We start from the raw sequence: 14,830 nt of genomic DNA on the forward strand, positions 1-14,830 counted from the left end.
TATATATATAGTTTTAATAACATTTTGACACTCTAAGTAAAGATCATTCTTGAACTGGGTATAGTGGTGTATATAGCCTATAATCTCAGCAACTCTAGAGGCTGAGGCAGAATGATTGTAAGTTCAAGGCCAGCCTCAGCAACTTAGGACCTAAGCAACTTAGTGAGACCTTGTGTCCCAAAATAAAAATAAATAAGTAAAAAAGACCTGGGAGGTAGTTCATTGGCAATGCACCCCTGGATTCAATTCTAAGTACCAAAAAAAAAAAAGAAAGAAAGAAATTCTTGAGTACATCTAAATGCTGAGTAATAGGAAAAAAAATATGTTATTTCTGAAGAACCTCATAGAAAACTCAACCCCATCAAGGGATTGAAAAATTAAACCCACAATTACAACTATGCAGCTAGAAATTCAAACCTGTACAACAAACTGCAGCAGGAGATGATTTTGTTCTGCCTACCTCTAAATTGTGGATACAGGGCCTTTTCTCTGGACACTCTATTACTTATGGTTCTATAGGAGAAAAAAATCTAATCCTCAGAGTTATAGGGAAAATCACCCAGTTGTCCCTTTGTTATAGTAATGAGGTTAATTCAAACCTGCGGGTAGGTGCTAATCATAATGAGACTAATTTGAGACTCTCAGAGGAAAAAATTATAAATATTAAAAGAGTAAAAAGAAATGTTACTATGTAGCATATCTAATGACCAAAAAAAAAAAAAAGTGAAAGGGGAATAAAACAAAAAAAAGGGAAAAATTACAAATTAAGTAATTAATCAATTATATCATTTTATCCAAAAAGAAATTTTAAATTACTAAAATTATTCATACAGCAAAAAGATAAAAAGGTAGTGAATTGCTTTGGAGTTGCTACGATACAGGCTTTCTATTAATTTTCACATCTACTGAAATATACCAATTATCAAACCATTACAGATTTACACCAGGACTCAAATACAGTTATTCCTTGAGTTGTGATTAAATTTAAACATAATACCCTCTATAATCTTAGGGGAATTACCAAATATAAAATACAGGGCAAGTAGTCATCCTTTATCTTAACTACGGTATTGCTCAAATCTCCCTTAGTGATAGCACCCATTTCTCTAAAAAATTCTCATGGTGGTCCCATTTGCTCTGATTTAATAATTAACAAATTGAAATTAAATTGAGTCTTTGGCACTTACAAATTGTATTGACAACATGGTGCCCCATGGATATCCCCTTCCCAAGTTAAAATAATTATGTAGCCCATTTTAAGTTAAAACAGGTACTTAAGATTTAAAACTTACATGACTTAAGAAGTACAAAGGTGATTATTCCACTTCTCTAATTAACCATTCATTTTGACCTGTTCTTAATCTTAAAGCAAACAAAAGTCTATTCAAGGTAAATTACCAGAATGCTATGATCTCACTGATTAAAACCTTCTCCCACTCATCCAATCAGCAACTGATAAATATTTTGTTCATAGAAATGTTCAAGAAGCCTCTTAGTCATCAAGTATTTTCACCTCTGAAGTCCCCACCAAACTCTCTATGAGGTAAATCAGTATTACATACAACCTTCACAGGCAATATGTAATTTGCATTCACTTTCTTTTAGGAGAGTAGCTGTAACATTACATTGATGGCATTCTCCTTCAAGAAGATTAGTTTGACATACTCATTAAGGGCATACAACATCTTTTTACTTTCTGGGTACTGGAGGTAACATATTTCTTATTTAAAATTTTTACTTAATTTCAATGGGAATCCATTCATCTAAATCCTCTAGAATTTCCCAAAATAAAATTAAGGGACAATCTGATTAGTACTTTCAGATATCCTGGCACTGTTGAATCTTTCCAATGCTTTATTATGTTTCTGGTCATCTCTGGCATACCTATGATGACCACACATCACCTATATGAGTTTTCTAATGCAAGAAACGACTCTCCATTGGAGCAGCACACTAGACTCTTTTGGAATTAGAGGCTTTCACAGACTCTGATCCTCTACCACTCCACACACCTGTCCATCATGTCTTGAAAATTAGCACCTAAAAATTTAACATGGCTACCAAAACTTCCCTGTTACAGAATGGAACTAACCAAGGCCCTCTGGCATAGCCTCCCTGCAGGAGGGCTGGCTTCCTCTGTATTTAGTTCCTTATCATGCCAAAGTGTTGGAGAAGTCATTCCTCTCTCAGACTCATTAGTTTCCTGTATATGCCGGTGGAATTAATTGAATAAAGAGCAGTGGTAGTTCAATGACTTTAAAAATGAGATTTTTACCATTATATGTGATGGAGATCATGGAGTCTTGCTATTTTTTTTCTTTCTTAACAAACTTAATACTGATTAAGGAGGAGATTTAAAGTTCAGCACAATTGCACAAATATCAGACAGTCATTGTAACACTGGATTCCCTGTTCAACAATGGGTCCAATTTGCACATTTTTGCCAACTTTTGGGCTACTTTCAATACAATTACTGTATCTTTTGCTTGATGGCAACAGTTCTTATTCTAAAGTTGCCCTATTTATATTAGAGAACTCTAGCAATAACTTGCCTCAGAGATATTCCAAATATAATTAAAGGTAAGATATACTAAGGCCATAAAGCAAAACATCACCAGGATACTCAATATCCCATTTGGACTTGTATATATTACTAATAGTAAATAAGGCACTCATTCTGTTTTCTAAAATTCATGAATCAGGGCTCTTAAAGAACACATTAAATGGAATTTTCAACTGTCAGAGGCTGCAGGTATTTGGTTTAATGTTATGAGGTCTCTTCATAACCTATTAAGTTACAATATGGCAAATGTATCCCTGCTGAGTGTCACTACTGTCACAGGCATTAATTAGCCTACATCCAACACACTCCCTCCATCAATACATCAAGGGATCCTTAATTGACTCTTTGGCCATAAAGATCGACACCTCTGAAGTTCAGTCTTCAACAACATATCATCATTTAATCCTCATGGCCAATGTTTACTATACTTCCTAGCGAAGTACTTCTTCCACCTTCTAAACATAGCCATCATTGATAATGTAGATATTTAATGAAAGAACATCAAAAGGCTGATTGTGATATATTAAAATTAAAATAAACATTTTTAATTCTTTAAGAATTTTATGTATACCAGGAATCAGGCCATCAATCTAGCTAGCTTTGTTTTTTTTCTTAATTTCACAAGTTATTTTATTTTATATACATGAAATTGGCCTTGAAAAAGAAAAAAATATTTATGATTTTACCCATTTACGCTAATCATAAGCCAGCATAATTTTTTACAGTGGACATCGAAGGGCTATGTGTGAATAAATTAGTGGGATATTTCTAGACAGTTTATAAATAGTTTTAGATAAGCAAATATTTATATTGGCTACTTATGTTGTAAATAAATGTCAGCAGTACAAACAGGCATAATAATGGTAGACAGCAGTTCATAATTAAATTTTTTTTCTTTGAAAATTTTAAAAAGATTCCTAGTAAGTTATTTCAGTCCCAAGTTAACTGTATATGGCTTTTTGCTCAGGGTGTTTGTTAAGTTTTTAATAACTGGGACTTAATTGCCATATGTAATGGAGCCCTCGTAGTATCTGAGATTACATTTGTTCCATAGGTTATCATAAAACTCACTTTTTGTTTTGTTAGCCAGTTGCTAACAGTTGTTTGTTACTCTTTTCAATTTGAGATACTATAAAGATACTTATGCCCTCTTTAACTTACATACTAATAACAAAAATACTTAACAAAAATTTTTGCTAAAAAATAATGGGTCAATATTGCAAAACAATAAATACTATAGATGAAGATGGGGCACAAGAAATCCATATCAAAGCATAAGTTACACCTGTTATGCTTTTTATATAATTGAATTCCAAAATATTCTACTTTAGGATAATAGAAATACAACTAAATATAGAGATGGGCCTATTATTTGAGTTTATAGAGACTGTGATTTTGAGGCAAAGAGAAGACAAATGCATAAATAATGAAGAACAGTTAATTCAACAAAAACAAACTCTCAAAGAGCTGAGAATGTGGGTATGGAAGGCAGATCCTAAGAGAACCTTAGTAATCCTAGCCAGGTATTTGCACCCTTGTATAATCATTTCCCCTTGAATGTGGACTTGTGAGTTGCTTATAACCAATCAAATTCATTAAATGTTAGCACTTCCAAATAGCATGACACAGTTATAATTTCTAGCTAGCTAGCAAACTCTGTTACTTATTGGATTTAATAAAACTAATTGTGATGTAAGGGAGACTCAGATAGCTAGAAATTAAGGGTGGTTTCCAGTCAACAATAAGAGGTGCTGACTGCAACAGCCAAAAAGGGACTGAATTGTACCAAAAAACTCACATAAACTTAGGAACAGATTCTTTCAAAATCAAGTTTTTCACCCTCATCAATAATCTTAATCAGACCTTTGTAGACATCCATCTAAATGGTAACTAAATTGTGGACACACAGAAACTGTGAGAAAACAAATATCAATTTTTTTCAGGCTGATAAGTTTTGTTAGTTTGTTACATTGCAAGAGGTATATTAATATAATGTGTCAACTTGGTTAAATTCTATGAGCTTCAGGTACATTCTCTGAAATTTAGCAACTATTATTATTTTCATATCCTATGAATATGGCACATAGGGCTTACATAGAAATGTGTCATAATGTGTCAGTTGATTTATTTGGGGACTTAAATGCTTGATCAAAGAGTTTCAACTTTATTTCACAAGGAAATGAGAGCTATTAGAATATATAAGTAGAAAAATTGTATGTCATTAAATTGATGTTTTAAGAAGTAATTATAAAATATAGTTCCAAATATGTTAACCTGATATAAAATATATATATATATATATATATATATATATATATATAGATCAAGGTTGCTAATGTTTGTATAGATTCAATAGCAATAGTAAGAAGATATCATTTAGATAATTATTTATATTATTCTGATAGGTGCATATTGATTTGAGATATAATGAAGGACTATAAAAATTGAGAAACAAGTTAGTAGCCAACTCACTTGCATCATTTAATAAGAAAAAAATACTTTCTGTTTCCTGAAAATTAGGAACCAGAGATATATATTCTAGTTCCACTTTTATCCTTTTTCTGTAACTCTGTGTAAAGCACTTTTAATGCTTTTAAACTTATATTTTCTAATTTGTAAAATGATACTTCTTTATCCCCTAATGTCTGGTCCTATGATTTTTCTTCAATGTTAATGATATATTTTCTACAAGAAGACTGACTTATTAATCACAATGAGAATAAGTTAGCAGTTCAATAAAGAAAATAGAGTAACAAAACACAGGAATATTAGTCTAACATTTATGGCCAAGAAAGTATATGGGGCTCCAGGTGAGAAGTCTAATATGTTCCATGTCAATAATTGACAATAGGTCAAAAATTGGCTATTTTCATGTTATTCTCAGTTAAACATGAAGAGTATCATTACTCAATTATAGAAATAAACAGACTTAATAGATTATGTCCTGATTTGCTATGTTCTTTTAAAAGTATGCATTACTCTGCTGATTTCCAAAACAAAACAGTAACAACAACAACAACAACAAACAGCATTTTGATCATTCCTCAGCAAGTGAGTCCTAGTGACAACCAATGCTACCATTTTCCTCCACTATAAAGCACTACTTATACATTGAATGTACAAAACCAGGGCACAGTCTAGCGCTGAAGAATCACCTAAAATCCATCACCAGAAAAGGATACACATTAATTTGAGAGTACAGAGATAGTACTGTGTGGTTGTATAATAAGATGGAAATAATATATTTCTGAGAATTCTTTATAGTTCCAGGTGAATCAGACTTTTCTATTTCAGTAAACTTCTCCCTTAAATGTGATATCATTATTACTACTGCTATGCTGAAATATCCTCAGGAAACTCAAATTAGGTAGTACTTTGGATTAAATCATGTTAAATTACCATTTTCAAGTTAAAAATATTTGAATAGCAATGACTATATACTATATATGACTATATACTTCAATTTAATATTTCAATTGCTTCTGAGCCTATCTCGAATAGAAAGGACAACTTAACTTTAATCAGATGGAAGTACTTCAGGAAAGAATCTCCTGGTATGCTAAGTGTAAATTTGAGAAACAATGAAAAAAACATGGAAATCTAGGAGCTTTAAAATTAGCAAGATCATTCTATTTTCTTTCTTTTCGGGGGATATATTGAACATGTTACTGTCATTCTTTGTCCAGGTGACCCATCTTCACCCATGTTTTGTCTATAAGAAAAAAGTAATACGAATTGATGTAATAAGACTTATTCGGTGTTAAAATGTTTCTAGCCAAAAGAATATAAAATAATTTCACTTCTTGCACCATTTGTTAAATTTAAAATTACAGAAGTGAAACAAAGAGAATTCTGCTGCAGGAAGGGAAAAACACATTTGTGCCCGTTGTCTTAATTTTCTATTGTTAAGTGATGCAAGTTAGTTGACTACTAAGTAAAGCTTTATGGAGTCACATTTGAGAATATTTCTGTTACATTCTTCCTTTCACAGTGATAACTCTGTGTTTTACTTAATTTACTTTGCATATAATTAAAATACAAACCTCTCATACTTAATTACCTTTGTTTTGTTCTCAGATTCCTCCTCCTAAGTAATTGTGTAATCAGTGATCAAGTATACCAGGCTTGTAGAACAGTCTGATGTTTATAGGATATTTGTACCGCCTCATTGGGTGGGGTGGTCTGAATAAAGATAATAAGGATGGTATTAGTTGAATGCAGCTCTGGAACAATGCTTTCAATTTATTTTAAGGACTACAAGTGCTGGTATTACATAAAATCCCCCACCCAATTGAGGAAAGTACATACTACATTTAAAAGCATAAAATGGAATCCTTTTATATCTGAACATGCTTTTCATGAAACAATGAAACATCATTCAAGGGCCAGATGCTTTAAAAGGCTTTTGTTTGTTGTTTGTTTGACTGTGGTCATTTAAGAGTTGGAAGCCAGGAAAGATTTTCCTAGCCCTCATACAGGAATCTCTCAAATAAAGATGCAACAAACCAGGATTATTCTCAGAAATAGATCAGGTCACTGGGGTTACCTCTCAGTAGATGAAAAAAATCATTTAGATAAGCATTTGGAGATGGTAAATAGATAATTAAGTAATTTTTTTACTGTTACACTTTAAAAATCAATCATCTGTGATAAGAGTCTGAAATGTCATATTTGTTAAATTGGTGATAATATTTTTAAAGTTAAAAAACAGTGAGAAGAAGAGAAAAGAAACAAATGAAAGTAAATGGGAAGGAGCAATGAGTCTGTTTGCCAAATTCACCTCACTGCCAACAATTGAGACAAGCTGTGTAAACAGTGTCATAAATGTGTGTTCTGTTATCACTTGAGAGCGCTTTTGTTTTGTATTTAGAAAACAAACAGAAACATATTGACCCTTAATGTGGAAGCTCCTATGACATCTTATTAGAGTCTTCAACGAAATTCCTCGCTCAGTGATTCTTACCACTAGCTTTCCCCATGAGGCCTGGCTAGCAGTACCAGTGCTAGAAATAAAGTAAATGTAGACAAGCAAACAAAACAAAAAGAAAGAAATCTTTCATTTAAAAAAGATTCTAAACTTTTCTGTTCTTTTTAGTAATCAAATTAACACACATACACACAACAAGAAAGCAGCAGGACATTTAAATCCACTTTCCAAAATTGCACCACATTCTATTAAGTGGCACTAATTGCATTTGGAATGGAAATTAATTGAGAAGCCTTCACTATCTTTGCATAGTTGCTTGAACATATACATTATCTTTGGAGTTCATTCCTCTTGAGCAGTTTTTTCACGCTGTCTTTATATGGCATGACCTAATATGAACAAATGTATGTGTAATTTGCCAGGGCATCACCACTGAAATGCTGTGATTCAATGTAACCAAAATACATAAAAATGACAATATAGTTATTTCCCAATTATCCCCCAGCGGCAGAGTAACCACTGTTTCAATGTAAAGTGTAATTGATTCCTAATTACTGTACTTTCACAGAAAGGCCACAGTCCATAACTTCATTAAATAGTGAAAACACAAATAACTATTCATAAGGAAAGAATTAGCATATACTATATGCTTATTTACTTTCTAATCAGTAAACGTTTTGGATTCTGGGCTTTGAAAAGACTGCACAGTTTGTAAAATGTCATTCAGATGTTCCTTAGGGAGCAGAAATTTTTCTAGCGATGTTCATTTAGGAGTGGGAAGTAATATATTGACTATTTGATGTTTTATGTGCACTACACGCTTGGTGCAGTTATTGGACCATTTCCAAATAAAAGAGGTGTATAAGGAGCAAAATCCACTTTGAATTGAGAGCATACTTACTATTACAAATAATAAATTGTTAGGGCCCATTTAAGATGAGAAAGAAGAAATGGCAACATGACAAAGAAGAGAACAGGATCTATCTTTTGCCTACTCTGAGAAATAAGAGTACGGTTATATGATTTCTTTTTTTTTTCCTTAATACCTCTCAGTTTTTATTCAAGAGATGCCTGTGAGATAAAGGAAAGGACAGCATATCATTATGGAGAAACTAGAAAACAATCTAGAACATACAAACACAAAGAACATAATGAGACCCACTATATAATACTTATATGAAGGTACACAATGATGACTTTTAACAGTACTGGAGTTGATTTTCCTGCCTTCTTACAGAACTTTGCAAATTATTTTGGTTGTCTATAACTGGCAAAAAGGTTCAGTTGAATTTCAACTGTTGGACCGCAGTATAATTTGAAATATTCATATTTAAATCATTTTAATTATGGTAATTAAAAAAGGATGTGCTAGAAATTACCAGCATTTTAACTTGTAGTTGCCATGTTTTTAGTATACTCTTTGAAATTAGCTTGTCACATTTGGTAAATGTGCCATTGATTAGAAAGATAGTTGCCAGGCAGTGGTCATCTTTTTGAGTTTCAGGCAATGTGCACATCAGCTCACAAAAATTGTAGGAGATACAACTTTATAGCATCTGTTATACTGAATTAAATAAATGCCAGGCAAGGCACAGGCTCATCTAGTCCCATGTTCTGTATCTGACATGATAATTTAGCAAAGGAAGATTAAGGAAGCTGATAGAAGAAATGCTTTTTGTCCTGGACAAATCTCCTTTTCAGGCACTTGTATTCAGCTCCCAAGTACTAGGTATGTCAGCTTAAAAAAAAAAAAAAAAAAAAAAAAAAAAAAAAAAACAAGTCCAGCTACCCTTTTCCTAGAGAACTTTCCTTGGTTCAATCAGATGGAAGTTTGTGGCTCATCCTTTCTTCCCATCAGACCTTGGTGATATGGTTTGAATCTTTAATGTCCCTCCAAAATTTCATGTGGCAATGCAGGAATGTTCTGAGGTAAAATGATTAGATTATGAGAGCTATAATGTCATTGTTGGATTAATCCATTTGATGGACTAATAATTTGAATGAGTTACAGGGTGGTAATTATTGTCATGTGGAGCATGACTGGAGGAAGTACTCACTGGTAGTGTGGTGTGGACTATACATCTCATGCTCTGCGCCCTGGCTTTCTGCCTGACATGAGTTGAGCAGGTTTTTTCTGCCAAGCCCTTCTGCAATAATGCTTCTGCCTCACCAAGTGCATAGCAATGAAACTGTCCAGTCATGGGCTGATACCTTGGAAACCATATGTCCAAATAAACCTTTTTCTTCTCTAAGTTGTTATTGTCAGGTATTTTAGTCATTGATGAAAAGCTGACTAAGGTACCTGGCCAATTATCAATATCTCTGTATCTGGGTATCAAGTGTCTATAACACACACACACACATACACACACACTCACACGCATGCACAAACATACCTGATTCACTCACTGCTCAAAAATGACTTAGGTTACCACACACTGGAAAAGGGACTCATCGGTTCTTTTGAAAGAAGTTCATGTTCTGTGTTCTTTTAGGTGATGGCCACTCAGGTCTGTCTCCAAAAAGAGCCAAAGAGAAGACCAGTAAAAAAAAAAAAAAAAAAGTTTATTCTATTCACAAATTATAGAGAGTGGATGACCACATGCCACACAAGGTATGAGGGGAAGTGCTAAGTTTGTGTCAGAACACCTGGCTCAGTGATAATAAATGCAGAAGAATATTACCTCCTAGGATATATGATCCAGATAGAGGAGGCCTGGCTCTGGACTGGATTTGATTATCAAAAACTTGCCTCTACTAATTCGTGGCTATCTCTAGGAATTGGCTAGTTTATAAACAGATCTATGAGATAAAAGATGATATAAGAAGTGAAATCAGAGAGAAAAATAAAGAAGTGTAAGACCACTTCAGTAAAGAAATAGAAATTCTAAAGAAGAATCAATCAGAAATTCTCAATATGAAGAAATCAATAAACCAAATTTAAAATTCAATGGAACTCATCACCAATAGCCTGGAACATTTGGAAGATATATTTTCAGGCAATGAAGAAAAATTACATAATCTTGAAAATGGAGTTGATTATAGAGAAAAGATGTTATGACACCATTAACAGAATTTCCAAGAATTATGGGATGATATTAAAAGACCAAATCTAAGATTCATAGAGATAGGTGAAGGCTCTAAAGTACAAACTAAAGGATTGCATAATATATTCATTGAAATAATAACAGAAAATTTTCCAAATATTAAGAATAATATGTAAAATCAAATATAGAAAGCATATATGTGTCCAATACAAAATTACAGCAGACCCACTTCTAGGCACATTATTATGAAATGCATAGCCTATAGAAAAGAATAAATTTTTTATTAATTTATTTATTTTAATTAGGGATCTATGAGAGCAGAATGCATTTTGACTCATTGCACACAATTGTAGCACAACTTTTCATTTCTCTGGTTATACACGATGTAGTGCTGCACCATATGTGCAGTCATACATGTACCTAGGTAATGATGTCCATCTCATTCCACAATTTTTCCTGCCCCCATACTCCCTTCCCACCATTCCCTCCCTTTTGTCCCATCAAAGATCCTCCTTCTGTCCCATGCCCCCCTCTTTTTTAGATTAGCATCCACTTCTCGGAGAGAACATTTGTCCTTTGGTTTTTGGGAATTGACTTAGCATGATATTCTCTAACTCCATCCATTTACCTGAAAATGCCATGATTTAATTCTCTTTTAGTACTAATAATCCATAGTGTGTTTGTGTATGTATGTGTATATATATATATATATATATATATATATATATATATATATACATACATACACTGAAACTTTAATATATATTACAGTTTCTTTATCCATTTATCTGTTGAAGGGTATCTAGGTTGCTTCCAAAGCTTAGCTATTGTGAATTGAGCTGCTATAAACATTGATGTGGCTGCATTACTATAGTATACTGTTTTTACATCCTTTGGGTATAGACCAAGGAGTGGGATAGCTGGGTCAAATGGTGGTTCCATTGCAAATTTTCTAAGGAATCTCCATACTGCTTTCCAGATTGGTTGCTCCAATTTTCAATCCCAGCGACAATGTAAGAGTGTGCCTTTCCCCCCACATCCTTGCCAACATTTATTGTTTTCTGTATTCTTGATAACTGTCATTCTGACTGGCATGAGATGAAATATTATAAACCCCTATCTCTCACCATGCACATAACTCAACTCAAAGTGGATCAAGGACCTAGGAATTAAACCAGAGACCCTACACCTAATAGAATAAAAAGAAGGCCTAAATCTTCATCACATCATATTAGACCCTAATTTCTTTAATAAGACTCCTAAAGTGCAAAAAAATAAAATAAAAAATTAATAAACGGGATGGACTCAAACTCTCAAACTAAAAAGCTTCTTCTCAGAAAAAAAAAAAAAAAACAATCAATGAAGAGAGAGCCTACATTTTGGGAGCAAATTTTTGCCACATGCATGTCAGATAGGGCACTGATCTCCAGGATTTATAAAGAACTAAAAAAAAAAAATCGACACACAAAAACAAAAACCCAATCAATGAATGGGCTAAGAAGCTGAACAGACACTTCTCAGAGGAAGATAAACATTCAATCAACAAATATATGAAAAAAAATGTTCCACATCTCTAGTAACTAGAGAAATACAAATCAAAAGAATGGAATTTTAAAAGTGGCTAGAGCAAAATGACCAGGAACAAGTAAACCAATTGGTTTATCAGTTGGTTTTCAACCCAGTCCCTAAAAGTTAGGGGTTCCTGGAATAATATATACCAAGCTGTAAAAGAAAATAGATACCAACCTAGAACACTATATCCATCAAGATTAAGCTTCCGATTTGAAAATGAGTTAAAAACCTTCCATAATAAACAAAGGTTAAAAGAATTCACAAGAAATCTGGCACTACAAAACCTACTCAATAAAATATTTCATGAAGAAGAAATGGAGAATACAAATGAAAACCATCAGAGGGTAAACTATACTAAAAAAATAGAATATCAAAGGGTAATCTAATACAACTTAAAACTACAAATAAATCAAAATGACAGAAAATAAAAACATCTCTCTCAATAATAACATTGAATGTTAATGGACTCAACTCATCAAAGGACAAAGGATGCCAGATTGGATTAAAAAATGAGACCCAACAATATTCTTTCTCCATGAGACTCATTACATATGCAAAGGCATCCACAGACTGAAGTTGAAAGGATGAGGAAAAAATTTAAAAAACTATCATTCACATGGATCTTGAAAACAAACAGAGGTTTCTATTCTCATATGTGATAAAGTGAACTTCAAGTCAAAATTAATCAGAAGAGACAAAGAAGGACATCTTATACAGCTTAAGGGAGTCATACAACAACAAGAAATATCAGTTATAAATATTTATGCCCCAAACAATGGAGCATCTATGTATATCAAACAAACCCTCCTAAATATCAAGAATCAAATAGAACACAATGCAATAATACTGGGTGACATTAACACACTTCTCTAGTCACTAGAAAAATTATCCAAGCAAAACCTATGTGATGAAGCTACAGAACTAAAATTACAATAAATAATTTAGACTTAAGAGACATATTTAGAATGTTTCATCCATCAGTGACTGAAAATACTTTATTGTCAGCAGCACATGAAAACATTTCTAAAATAGACCATATTTTAGGACACAAAGGAACTCTTAGCAGAAACAGAAATGTAGATAGTATTGTGCATTTTATCAGATTATAATTGAATGAAATTAGAAATCAATGATAAAGAATTACTCTAATTCCTGGAGACTAAATAATTCCCTGTTGAATGATGAATGGATAGCAGAAGAAATCTGGGATTAAATTAAAAAAATTCTTAGAGTTAAATAAGAATAATGATTCAACATATCAAAATATCTCATATACTATGACGGTAGTTCTAAGAGGAAAGTTCATAGCATCGAGCTCACTCATTAAAAGAATAATACCAATGCAATCTTTAATGAGAAACATTGTGCAAGAGGCATCACAATACCAGACCATAAATTATACTGCAGAGCAATAGTAAGAAAAACAGCAAGGTAGTGGCACCAAAACAGACAGAAGACCAATGAAAGAGACTAGAATATTCAGAGTCATACCAACATAAATACAGTTGTCTCATACTAGACAAAGGCACCATAAACACACATTGGAGAAAAAGTAACCTCTTCAACAAATGGTGCTGGGAAAATTGGAACTTCATATGTAGTGGAATAAAATTCTACCCATATCTCCACCTTGAACAAAACTCAAGGCAAACTGGATCAAAGACCTAGGCATTAGACCAGACTCTGCACCAACTGGAAAAAAAAATTAGGCCCAACTCTCCACCATGTTGGCTTAGGAACCAACTTCCTCAGTAAGTCTTCTAAAGTGTAAAAATCAATATTAAGAATCAATAAATGGGTACCAGGCATGGTAGAACATGCCTGTAATCCCAGTGGCTCTGGAGGCTGAGGCAAGAAGATTGCAAGTTCAATGTTAGCTTCAGCAAAAGTAAGGTGCTAAGCAACTTAGTTAGATGCTGTCTCTAAATAAAATACAAAATAGGGCTGAGGATGTGGATTAGTGGTCAAGTGTTCCTAAGTTCAATCCCTGGTAGCACCCCTCCATCAAAATAAGAAAAAGAAAGAAAAAGAAAATAGAAAAATCAATAAATGGGATGGTATCAGACTAAAAAGCTTCTTCACTGCAAAAGAAACAAGAACATGAATAGAGAGCCTACAGAGTGGTAGAAGATCTTTGCCATCAGCACCTCAGATACAGCACTAAACTCCAGGATATACAAAGACCTCAAAAACTTAACAGAAAAAGAAAAAAACAACAACAACAACAAACAACAGATAACCTATTCTATAAGTGAGCTAAGGAACTGAACAGGCACTTCACATAAGAAGAAATATGAGTGGTTAAAAAATATATGAAAAAATGTTCAACATCTATAGCAATTAGAGAAATTAAAATCAAAACTACACTGAGATTCCATCTCACCCCAGTCAGAATGGCAATTATTAAGAATACAAATAACAATAAATGTTTGAGAGGATGTGGGGGAAAATGTTCACTCATACATTTTTGGTGGGACTACAAATCAGTGGGACTGCAAACCACTCTGGAAAGCAGCATGGAGATTCCTTAGAAAACTTGTAATGGAACCATCATTTGACCCAGTTATTCCATTCCTTGGTATATATCTAAAAGGATTTAAAATCAGCTTAGTAGAATAATGTAGACATCTCAATATTTATGGAAGCTCTGTTAACAATAGCTAAGGTATGGAACCAACCTAAGTGACTGTCAACAGATGAAAATGTGGTATCTATACATAA

This window comes from Marmota marmota, unplaced genomic scaffold (genome assembly GCF_001458135.2).
Source record: "Marmota marmota marmota unplaced genomic scaffold, marMar, whole genome shotgun sequence".
NCBI lineage: Eukaryota > Metazoa > Chordata > Mammalia > Rodentia > Sciuridae > Marmota > Marmota marmota.